Consider the following 12,730-nt stretch of genomic DNA (forward strand, 5'->3'; position numbering starts at 1 on the left):
TAGCCAACTCTGGTGGGAAGGAACGGATTGGTTACAACAGCCAAAAGACAAGTGGCCAACACTGGGGCTTGCACCTCCAGTCACAGTAGAGGTCCGAGAAGCTGAAAGAGCCTTTATTCTATATGCTCAGCGGGAGGAATATACCAAAGAGCTTACATTCCTAAACGATAAGCGTCCAATTCCAGTTTCCAGCCCGATAGCCAACCTGTTTCCATTTCTAGACCAGCGAGACCTGTTAAGGGCATGTGGTCGCATTACAGCCTCAACGGCCCTTCAGTATGACGAGCGGCATCCTATTATACTGCCATACAACTGTCGACTAGCTCGTCTGCTCGTCCTTTTCTCACACCAGATTTCCCTGCATGGCGGCAACCAACTAGTGGTACGCCTCATCCGATCGAATTATTGGATTCCTAAAATCAAGAATCTGGTAAAAGCTGTGCTAAACTCCTGTAAGGTGTGCACTATTTACAAGAAGTGAGTACAGACGCAACTGATGGGCGATCTTCCTACCGATCGAGTTTTCTTTTCCAGGCCATTTACATATACTGGCATTGATTATGAAGGCCCATTTGAGATAAAAAACTATACAGGCAGAGCATGCCTTTTTACCAAGGGATATGTTTGCATGTTTCTCATCCATTTAGAGCCTACGTCCGACCTGACAACCGAGAAGTTCCTCGTGGCATTTGCCCGATTTGTAGCGAGAAGAGGGTGTCCTCAGCGGGTCCATTCATATAATGGCACCTTTGTGGGGGCAGCGACTCTACTTTTTGGGGATTTCATGCAGACGATCAAGGAGTCTGTGATTGATACCTATAGCCATCGGGGAATTTTGTGGCGGTTCATTCCTCCAGGAGCTCCACATATGGGAGGATTGTAGGAGGCTGGAAGGGAAAGCTTCAAGGCACTTTTCTACAAGTCGACGTCAAGTCGGAAGTAAACGTTTAAAGAGTTCTTAACTCTTCTAGCCAAAGTTGAAGCATGCCTCAATTTCAGGCCGCTGTCTCCCATGTCCGAAAATCCTTCTGAGTTTTTGGCATTGACGCCAGGCCACTTTCTGATTGGGGGTCCGTTGCTTTCCACAGCTGAACCCGAAATTAAGGGCGAAGCTAAGTCGATAATAAATCGCTGGCAACACCTAAAGGCCCTGCATCAGCAGTTCAGTGCGCGATGGAAAGAGGAGTACTTAAATGAACTTCACAAGCGCAATAAGTGGCAGAATCCTTCCAGAGACATCCAAGTCGATGATATGGTGGTCGTCAAAGACAATATGCCATCAAACGACTGGCGGCTCGGCAGAGTTGTATCTGTTTTTCCAGGGGCCGATAGTAGAGTTCGCGTAGTTGAAATACTTACCGCTCGAGGGACTATAACGCTTCCCATCCACAAGCTAGTAGTTCTTTCTATGGAGGCCAAGGCAACCTTCGCTCTTCCAAAATAGAGCTTTCTGTCCTCATGCTTCAAAATCCGTTCACAACTGATACTAAATGCGCGTATCTTTTTTTTATTAAATCATTAAAACCATGGCTCCACGCAGCGCCCAAGCTTTGGACGACAGACGTTCACGAGGTACTCGATCCTACCGCTGCCGAGTCTGTCGGGGAATCCATCCTCTACGGAAGTGCAACCGTTTCCTGAGGCTCAGCACTGAGAAGGGGCTCCGCGCCGTTATCATAATCAAATATTGTGCGAATTGGCCCATCAGCATTCCGAAGGAGTATGTCGCAGCGGAGACACGTGCAAAAAGTGTGGGCAGGACCACCACACGCTGCTCCATTTGGGCGAATCTTCCAGTTCGCGCCGCAGATCAATTTCTCCGTTGCGATCCTCGGCGACGTCACCACGACCTTCAGCTTCCGGTTTACGCTCGCCAAATCCAACGCTAAGCTCGCGGAACCGTTTCCGGTGTTCCGACCAGTTCGAAGCGCCAACTGCAGCTCCATCTGTGGCGTCTCTGTTGCAGCATCGTAGTGTGCAAATCATCCCGACGGCCATCGTGGTTCTCGACACGGGAACCAAGAAGTATGAGTCGGGGGCCCCGATCAACCCGTGCACCCCAGTGAGCACCATCGACCGGTCGCTGGCCGCGGCGTTCTGTTTTCCGACTACGAGCGTCGGAGACGAGACGGTCTGTTCGGCGACCATAAGGTCACGGACGGGCACCTTCAAAATCGACGTGGTGCTGAAGGTTAGACCCAACTTCTGCACTCGCACTCCAATCCGTGCCCTAGCCGAAGATGTTCGCGCTAAATTCAACGATATGCGCTGACGAACACTTTTATCGTCCGGCGACTATATCCATGGTGTCGGGCTCTGACGTGTATCGTGACGTCATCCAACCCGGGTTCGTGAATCTGGATGAGGGGTTGCCTGTTGCACAAAGCACTGTGTTCGGCTGGATTGTCTCAGGATCATGTCGACAGTCTTAAGGTGCCAGACGAGGTCTGATTTGGTTGCTACGTTTGTCGTCGCAAGGGAATTGAGAATGTCCGCGCCAAGGAGGTGTTACTGTGAATGTTAGTGGTTAACAGACGAGAGCAGATACGTCCAGATGGTCTCTCATCTCGCTCTCGGACTTTTAACAGTCTCCACTCCCGCTCTCCTAACATTAGAGTTAAGTAGAAGCTTTTAGTTCTAATTTACTACTGAAAAAAGGCCCACGCAGTGGCCCATAAAGTGAAATATTCTTTGAAAGTTTAAAAAGTGACTTCTCAATTCGAAACGGACACAAACCAGACAGCCAGGAAAGCCGCCACCCTCCACTTCAAATACATTTCAGTTAAAGTTTTTATTCTAGCATCAAAACTGTAGGAGCCACGGGCTGTGGGCGTTAGAGTGGGCGTGGCACGCTGCTGAAACAAACTTGCGCTGCGTAAGAAGCTCAGGAATCTGCACGCCTCAATAGCCTAGCTCTTATAGTTTCCGACATCTCAGCGTTCATCCGGACCGACGGACAGGCGGACATGGCTAGATCGACTCGGCTAGTGATCCTGATCAAGAATATATATACTTTGTTGGGTCGGAAACGCTTCCTTCTGCCTGTTACATACTTTCCGACGAATCTAGTATATCCTTTTACTCTAAGAGTAACGGGTATAATTAACACAATTAGTTTGGAATGTAATGTAATTATCAACACCGAATCACACGTTACATAAGTTTAGCTTTAATTGTCCGCCTGGGTATAAAATGACAGTGACACCACATAATCTAACTTATTTACAAATCAACTCTGAGGAAATAAGCACACTATCTATTCGCATAGTTGATCAAAACAGTGATTTCAATTCGCATGCACATTCGGTTGTTGATACCTAGATTAAGTCCTCAGCCAAGCATAACTGATTGTGAAGCTATTGAAAGAGGATTAACAGTAAAAAGAAGCTCACTTAGAAAAATAATCTATTTTAAAAGTATTTAGGATTGAATCTTCGAATATAATATAAAAAGTCGAAAGGAAAACAACGAACGACATTTTCAATGTTCGAGAAAAGGTTTAAGCGATTGCAGGTGAACAGTCACCTGAAGACACTTTTTAATGTGCAATCCATAGCACAGGAGTCGGGAGCAGCCTTAAAAGAACTTCAACGCACTTTTCAAGGTTGCTTAACTTTTTTAAAATTTCCCGGTGTTAATACTGAGAATTGGGACCCTATCCTGGTTTATATGTGCTCGACAAAACTACCAAAGCTCACTCTCTCATTATGGGAGCAATCCATCCAAAATAAAACAGTAAAAAGAAGCTCACTTAGAAAAATAATCTATTTTAAAAGTCTTTAGGATTGAATCTTCGAATATAATATAAAAAGTCGAAAGGAAAACAACGAACGAAATTTTCAATGTTCGAGAAAAGGTTTACTCAGAAGAGTGTATTTCGAAGAAAGAGTTTCACTTATATACGATGAAATTCGAATTACTATCCTAAATCAAGACTTGCACGTGCTTCCTCACGAAAGTTACCTTTATTTTCAAGGAATTATTAGAAAAGATTCATCGAATGGACTCACAACTGATAATGTTACCACTTCTATTATAAAATAATTGTATGGCTTACATTTTGGTTGAAATTAAGTACGAAATAAATGGATGTGAGATTGATAGAACATGATTTGTCGGTATGACCACCCTAAAAAATGTTATATCTCTGGATAGTCTTTAAAGTAAAATATATTAAAAATTTGCTGGGATTTGCTGAGGATTGTAAAAAAGTTGTGTTAAATTGTAAGCATGAGCTAGTGTTGATGCTAACTAAGAATCTTGGAGTTGTGTTTGAACAAACAGAAATGATCAATCTTTAAACTGGAAATGACGAATATAACCTGGTTAATTTACGAAGCTTGAAAGTTCACTTAAATTCTGAGTCATACCAATATGATAATCTAAATGTCGATTTTAGAAAAAATCAGTATGCTCACCTATATGAAATGTATACAAGATTGCATTTTAGTTACTATAATCGTGAATCACATCAGGGTTCCTATTATTGTGGTTGATCTTTCATATTGTTCACGTCAAAAGGGCGTTTAATTTCAGGAGGCAGTGTCGAGCGGCAGTTTTATCCAGATGTCTACATCTCGCGCGCTCGCACTGCCGTCCGCTCTCCCTCTTCATCTCTCCCCTAAGTCTCCGCTCTGCTCTGGAGCGCTTAAGTTAAGTTAGGCTTAAGCAGTTCGTATTTCCAAGTGTAAGAATAAACATCTACGCACGTCGCGTAAAAACCCCAAATTACTCCCGTGTTTTTTGGGTACCATTCGATCTTGGGGCTACAACTATTTCAGCGATCAAGCCGCACCGCCCCAACACTTTGGTCCAGTCGAAGCCGGATTTCAAAATCTTTGGACTTTCCACTCCTCGAGTTTCCTTTGATTTTGTCCCAGCAGGCTTGAAACACTCCAGATAAGTTCCGGTCATACAGCCAGTTTTTTCGAACCCTATTTCGACTAATTTTCTGTATGGATATATTGTCTAAATCCAAAAGTGATTAATCCGACGCAACGGCATTTAATGTATGTATTTCAATTAAGTTACTTGTGGCCGACAATATTCCAGTTTCCTTTGCCCACAATTGTACACTTGAAACAATTCCAGAAGATATTTCAGTGCTACTATTCAACAAAAATATTTCTGAAATATATTTTCAATTCCAATTGTGTGTAAAATATAACTCAGCCACAGTAAAAAATTCCCGATCATAAAGATTGTCCTTAAGATTTGCACTCTTTATTTTTTACTGTGTTCCAGCTGCGTGTGTATATTTACGTAAATATTCTAATACAGTCCACTCTAACTACTCTTTCTAATAAAGTCCACTCCAACTACTTTTCTCGACCTACAAATACGGCTAAACTATTTCTAAAATTAAGAACAAAGTTACAAATTCCACAAAGTTACTCCAGCAAATCGTTTGCAATTTAGTTGTGTAGGTGACAAACAAACGCACCGACATACAAACAATTCCCGCAGCGTTATTCCGCTAATCGCACCCCACATATGTACATATGTACATATGTACAGTGTACATACATACGTATATCGATATTTTCGCCAGTGCACAGTGGGTCAAGAGCTCACAATAAATGTTCTTTCCAAACATACAATATTAAAGTCCGTAATTCTTTACATAAGTCCGACCATCCGATATAATAAATATTTATTGACTCTGCCTATCAGACAGTCAATATTTACAATCTTGATTGGTTCCTAAATTCCAATTGGATTTAAGCCCGTTTCCTTACTGAACTAAAATTCTAAATTATTTTACGTCATGGCAACATCAGTAAAATCCGCTTTAACCCGATTTATGGCCACAGCTGACTGTCTGATCCACTTTGTGGCCACTGTGAACGCTCCAGGTGCTCCTACCCCAACGTTATCCGCCTATAAAATACGTCACGATCACCTCAATTCCTTGTGGCAAACGGTAAGGGCAGCATACGACATATGCTCCGACTGCATTATAGCTGCAGGCGAGAGCGCCGCAGACACAAAATCCATACTAAAGTCCAAGTATTACCAAACGTACTCCACTTGCAAAATATTTGCCGCGCAGCTGATGGAACAAATCCAAAAAGGCTCCTCCCAAATACCTCAAGCTCCAGTAACTCCGTCCCAAAATTCCACGTCTTATGGCTGTCGGCTCCCTCCTATCGACACAGAGGTTTTCTCTGGCGATTATCTTCGCTGGCCGACTTTCCGGGACCTTTTTACGGCAATATACATAGACAATCCGAGTCTAACGCCCGTTGAAAAATTATTTCATTTAAATTCAAAAACAAGTGGCGAAGCTCATTCCATAGTTTCGAGATCCCCACTCACCAATGATGGCTTTTGCTCAGCCTGGAATAACCTAACTGAGCGTTTCGAAAATAAGCGATTGCAGGTGAAGAGTCACCTGAAGACACTTTTCAATGTGCAATCCATAGCACAAGAGTCGGGAGCAGCCTTAAAAGAACTTCAACGCACTTTTCAAGGTTGCTTAACTTTTTTAAAATTTTCCGGTGTTAATACTGAGAATTGGGACCCTATCCTGGTTTATATGTGCTCGACAAAACTACCAAAGCTCACTCTCATTATGGGAGCAGTCCATCCAAAATAAAGCCGAAATTCCTACGTGGCTTGTGGTTGATTCCCATTTGACGGAGCGCCATCGAACTCTTGAGGCCGTCGATAGCTTCCGATCTGCCAATTTCCACCACGTCCAGTCCAAAGCCACATTTCGAGTGGCAGAATTTCCAAAAATAAATTCCTTTAACACAAGGCTAGTTCCGATACCCAAAGGCTGTGATCTGTGTTCGAAGAAGAACCACCCCGTGCGTATATGTCCACGCTTCCTAAAAATGACGGTAGACGATCGCCTAGCCTATATTTAAAGGAAGCAGTTGTGCTCCAATTGCTTTGCAAGCAGCCATCAATTCCGGGATTGGACAAGCGCTCACAACTGTCTCAATTGCCAAGATCGGCATCACACATTGCCGCCGATTCCATCCGACCCTCCAAGGCCAGTATCCGCCTCAGTTCCACACATCATTTCGTCCTATTCATCGCAAGTTTCCGTACAAAAAGTTCCTCCAAAAAATACTCCATCGGAATATTGGGTTCCATACCCAGCCTTGGATGGCAGATGTACTCGAGGTATTAAATCCTACCAATGCCGAGTCTGCCAAAAGATCCATCCCCTACGGAAGTGCCACCACTTTCTACGGCGTTTAATTTCAGGAGGCAGTGTCGAGCGGTAGTTTTATCCAGATGTCTACATCTCGCGCTCGCACTGCCGTCCGATCTCCCTCTCCATCTCTCCCCTAAGTCTCCGCTCTGCTCTGGAGCGCTTAAGTTAAGTTAGGCTTAAGCAGTTCGTATTTCCAAGTGTAAGAATAAACATCTACGCACGTCGCGTAAAAACCCCAAATTACTCCCGTGTTTTTTGGGTACCATTCGATCTTGGGGCTACAACTATTTCAGCGATCAAGCCGCACCGCCCCAACACTTTGGTCCAGTCGAAGCCGGATTTCAAAATCTTTGGACTTTCCACTCCTCGAGTTTCCTTTGATTTTGTCCCAGCAGGCTTGAAACACTCCAGATAAGTTCCGGTCATACAGCCAGTTTTTTCGAACCCTATTTCGACTAATTTTCTGTATGGATATATTGTCTAAATCCAAAAGTGATTAATCCGACGCAACGGCATTTAATGTATGTATTTCAATTAAGTTACTTGTGGCCGACAATATTCCAGTTTCCTTTGCCCACAATTGTACACTTGAAACAATTCCAGAAGATATTTCAGTGCTACTATTCAACAAAAATATTTCTGAAATATATTTTCAATTCCAATTGTGTGTAAAATATAACTCAGCCACAGTAAAAAATTCCCGATCATAAAGATTGTCCTTAAGATTTGCACTCTTTATTTTTTACTGTGTTCCAGCTGCGTGTGTATATTTACGTAAATATTCTAATACAGTCCACTCTAACTACTCTTTCTAATAAAGTCCACTCCAACTACTTTTCTCGACCTACAAATACGGCTAAACTATTTCTAAAATTAAGAACAAAGTTACAAATTCCACAAAGTTACTCCAGCAAATCGTTTGCAATTTAGTTGTGTAGGTGACAAACAAACGCACCGACATACAAACAATTCCCGCAGCGTTATTCCGCTAATCGCACCCCACATATGTACATATGTACATATGTACAGTGTACATACATACGTATATCGATATTTTCGCCAGTGCACAGTGGGTCAAGAGCTCACAATAAATGTTCTTTCCAAACATACAATATTAAAGTCCGTAATTCTTTACATAAGTCCGACCATCCGATATAATAAATATTTATTGACTCTGCCTATCAGACAGTCAATATTTACAATCTTGATTGGTTCCTAAATTCCAATTGGATTTAAGCCCGTTTCCTTACTGAACTAAAATTCTAAATTATTTTACGTCATGGCAACATCAGTAAAATCCGCTTTAACCCGATTTATGGCCACAGCTGACTGTCTGATCCACTTTGTGGCCACTGTGAACGCTCCAGGTGCTCCTACCCCAACGTTATCCGCCTATAAAATACGTCACGATCACCTCAATTCCTTGTGGCAAACGGTAAGGGCAGCATACGACATATGCTCCGACTGCATTATAGCTGCAGGCGAGAGCGCCGCAGACACAAAATCCATACTAAAGTCCAAGTATTACCAAACGTACTCCACTTGCAAAATATTTGCCGCGCAGCTGATGGAACAAATCCAAAAAGGCTCCTCCCAAATACCTCAAGCTCCAGTAACTCCGTCCCAAAATTCCACGTCTTATGGCTGTCGGCTCCCTCCTATCGACACAGAGGTTTTCTCTGGCGATTATCTTCGCTGGCCGACTTTCCGGGACCTTTTTACGGCAATATACATAGACAATCCGAGTCTAACGCCCGTTGAAAAATTATTTCATTTAAATTCAAAAACAAGTGGCGAAGCTCATTCCATAGTTTCGAGATCCCCACTCACCAATGATGGCTTTTGCTCAGCCTGGAATAACCTAACTGAGCGTTTCGAAAATAAGCGATTGCAGGTGAAGAGTCACCTGAAGACACTTTTCAATGTGCAATCCATAGCACAAGAGTCGGGAGCAGCCTTAAAAGAACTTCAACGCACTTTTCAAGGTTGCTTAACTTTTTTAAAATTTTCCGGTGTTAATACTGAGAATTGGGACCCTATCCTGGTTTATATGTGCTCGACAAAACTACCAAAGCTCACTCTCATTATGGGAGCAGTCCATCCAAAATAAAGCCGAAATTCCTACGTGGCTTGTGGTTGATTCCCATTTGACGGAGCGCCATCGAACTCTTGAGGCCGTCGATAGCTTCCGATCTGCCAATTTCCACCACGTCCAGTCCAAAGCCACATTTCGAGTGGCAGAATTTCCAAAAATAAATTCCTTTAACACAAGGCTAGTTCCGATACCCAAAGGCTGTGATCTGTGTTCGAAGAAGAACCACCCCGTGCGTATATGTCCACGCTTCCTAAAAATGACGGTAGACGATCGCCTAGCCTATATTTAAAGGAAGCAGTTGTGCTCCAATTGCTTTGCAAGCAGCCATCAATTCCGGGATTGGACAAGCGCTCACAACTGTCTCAATTGCCAAGATCGGCATCACACATTGCCGCCGATTCCATCCGACCCTCCAAGGCCAGTATCCGCCTCAGTTCCACACATCATTTCGTCCTATTCATCGCAAGTTTCCGTACAAAAAGTTCCTCCAAAAAATACTCCATCGGAATATTGGGTTCCATACCCAGCCTTGGATGGCAGATGTACTCGAGGTATTAAATCCTACCAATGCCGAGTCTGCCAAAAGATCCATCCCCTACGGAAGTGCCACCACTTTCTACGGCGTTTAATTTCAGGAGGCAGTGTCGAGCGGCAGTTTTATCCAGATGTCTACATCTCGCGCTCGCACTGCCGTCCGATCTCCCTCTCCATCTCTCCCCTAAGTCTCCGCTCTGCTCTGGAGCGCTTAAGTTAAGTTAGGCTTAAGCAGTTCGTATTTCCAAGTGTAAGAATAAACATCTACGCACGTCGCGTAAAAACCCCAAATTACTCCCGTGTTTTTTGGGTACCATTCGATCTTGGGGCTACAACTATTTCAGCGATCAAGCCGCACCGCCCCAACACATATCAAAACAAGCCAGTGAAAACTGGTCCTATATATGTGAGAATTTCAATAGAACTCAGGACACCAAGTCATGAAAATACCCAAGCATATTGTCATCTCATACATACAGTTTTCTGCAAGCTCGAAATTATCTAAGGACAATTACAAACGGAAAACGAATTATTTATAAAGGTGTGGAAAAGAACGATTTCTACAGACCTTTTTTGGGAGTCGTCAGCTCGTTAATATCGAGGAAGTAAGCTGTACGTTATTAAACAGGTTTAAGGGAAATCGGTTTTCATATTGTAAAACACATCTTGAGGACGGGGCTTGTGCTCTAAGCAATGCATACAATATTTTGACATTTTTTAAAAGTAGCTCCAAACAAATGAAAATAAATGTATTTAACATTGTAACGACCCTATTTCGGGAGGCATATAGCCCGCCGTGGCCAGGGTTCGAGACACAAATTTACCTTCAGTATAGATCGGTTTCCCTGCCTTTCCCCAATAATGATACACAGATAGAAAGCTATGAAGTATGCTTTTATTTACTACGATAGGATAGAGCTAGGGTATAATAGATAATGTTGATAGCTGGGCGGAAGGATCCAGTTTCGGACTGCGTGCTTCGTCGTGTCGGCGCTGCGGAATGGCCGAGTTGTGGACTGTTTGCTTCGTTGTGTCGACGCTGCAAAAGGGCCGAGTTTTGGACTGCTTGCTTCGTCGAGTCTCGTCGTTCGAGTAGGTCGTAGTGTTCTGGACCGTTGGGAGAAACGATCTAATTGGATTTCGAGTGGGTTTGGGGAGTAGAGGGCATCGTTGGTTTCAACCTGCCGTCTACTCCGTAGCGTTTCCGGGTCGGAAACCGGAAACGTGACTTCTGGGGGAAGTCACTGAGATGGGTCTGAATTACAAAAACCTGACCGGGCTCAGTGATCACGACCGGGCCTGGGCTGAATTACGAAAGCCAAGCCGGGACGCCGGTGATCCTCACCAGGTCGTAGAGTAGAGGTGGAGAAACATCGATGCTAACATCGATGTTTTCGAAACATCGCTAACATCGATGTTTAGCAGGGAATCATGTATGTCTTTCCATCTCTACTGCGCGGTGCGAAACAAAGTCGTATAAAATGTAAGTACTAATTTAATTCTTTCCTAATGCATTATTAATAGCATATTACAAATTTAGTGTTCGTTGCTGGTGTTGGTTGTTAAGTGGAGGACATGGACAGATATCTAAAAAGTAAGTTATTAACCACCCGAGTTGTGCTTCATCTAAATGCGGGTATGCATTCTTACACGTGTGTACATATACACATGCATGTCCGTGTATTTATACATGGAACTTGTAATTTAAACGTTTGTTCTTTTTAAGAGCAGCAGATGAAAATGTGGAGGACCCAAAAAAAAAGAAACGCCATTTTTTTAATTTCGGACATTATTTAAAGTTAAAATAAAGCTTAAATCAAATAGAAACACTCGTGTAATTAATTTTTTTTTTTTGTCAGCCAACATCGATGTTTCTCCTCCTCTCTAGCCAACTCAAAACCGAGCTCTTACGGATCCACGATCACTACCAGAACACTTACCCGGATATTGTTGCTTGCCGATGCTTCCTCGATGCTTGTCGGAACGCAAGTGACTGGCCTGGGGCTGGGCCTCAGTTTATATAGGCGCCGTTTAGTGTGACCAGGACAATCGATGGTGATAATTCACGGCTCTGTTGATGACTATCGTCTATCGATATCTCCGCTGAATATGTTGACTTTGGGCGCGCGATTGAATAGTTGTGCTGGCGTAGGATTTCCAAAAAGACCAAAGAATGTTTTGTGTTTGGTTTTATTTATATTTTATGTTGGATTTCCAAAGAGACGATAGAATGTTCTGTGTTTGGTTTTATTTATATTTTATGTTGTTGTGACGGTGGCCCGTCACAACATAATTTTAAGGTTGAGACCATATGAGTAAAGAGCTACAAGAAAACGAAATGAATAAAATGGAATTTTATGAAGAAATTGATTAATTTATTAAACAATTTAAGGGGCAGATAATTGGTCAGCACTTTCAATACCTTCTAAACACAAAAACTATGTTCATAAATCAAGGTGGACATGATCTCAAATCAATGAATTATGGTTACCACTTTACATTTTGTAATCCTGAATTGACATCGGAAACGTGCGCCTGCCTCTTTGTAATTTCGCAATACCAAATCAAGGAAGAACGCTATATTCGAGTACATCGACTATCAGATACTCGTTACTTTGCTTAAGGGACCAAAAGGATATGGAGGCATGCAAGCAGTAAGGCGAGATTGAAATGCGCCACCTACCCTCAATCTCAATATATGGTTATGTGGATGGTAGACAGATTTAGGCGTTATGGGCGTTAGAGTGGGCGTGGCAAACTTTTTTGGGGTCAATCGATAGGTATTGACGAGACTAATACATTTAAATTAAAATTTTTTTCTAGCATGAAAATTGTGGGCGCCACAGGCTTGGACGGCTTGTCGGCGTTTGAGTGGGCGTGGCGTATTCGCGTAACAAACTTGCGCTTCGTACAATGCTACTGAATCTAAATCT

The sequence above is a fragment of the Drosophila suzukii genome, chromosome X, assembly GCF_043229965.1.
Source record: "Drosophila suzukii chromosome X, CBGP_Dsuzu_IsoJpt1.0, whole genome shotgun sequence".
In the NCBI taxonomy this organism is placed as follows: domain Eukaryota; kingdom Metazoa; phylum Arthropoda; class Insecta; order Diptera; family Drosophilidae; genus Drosophila; species Drosophila suzukii.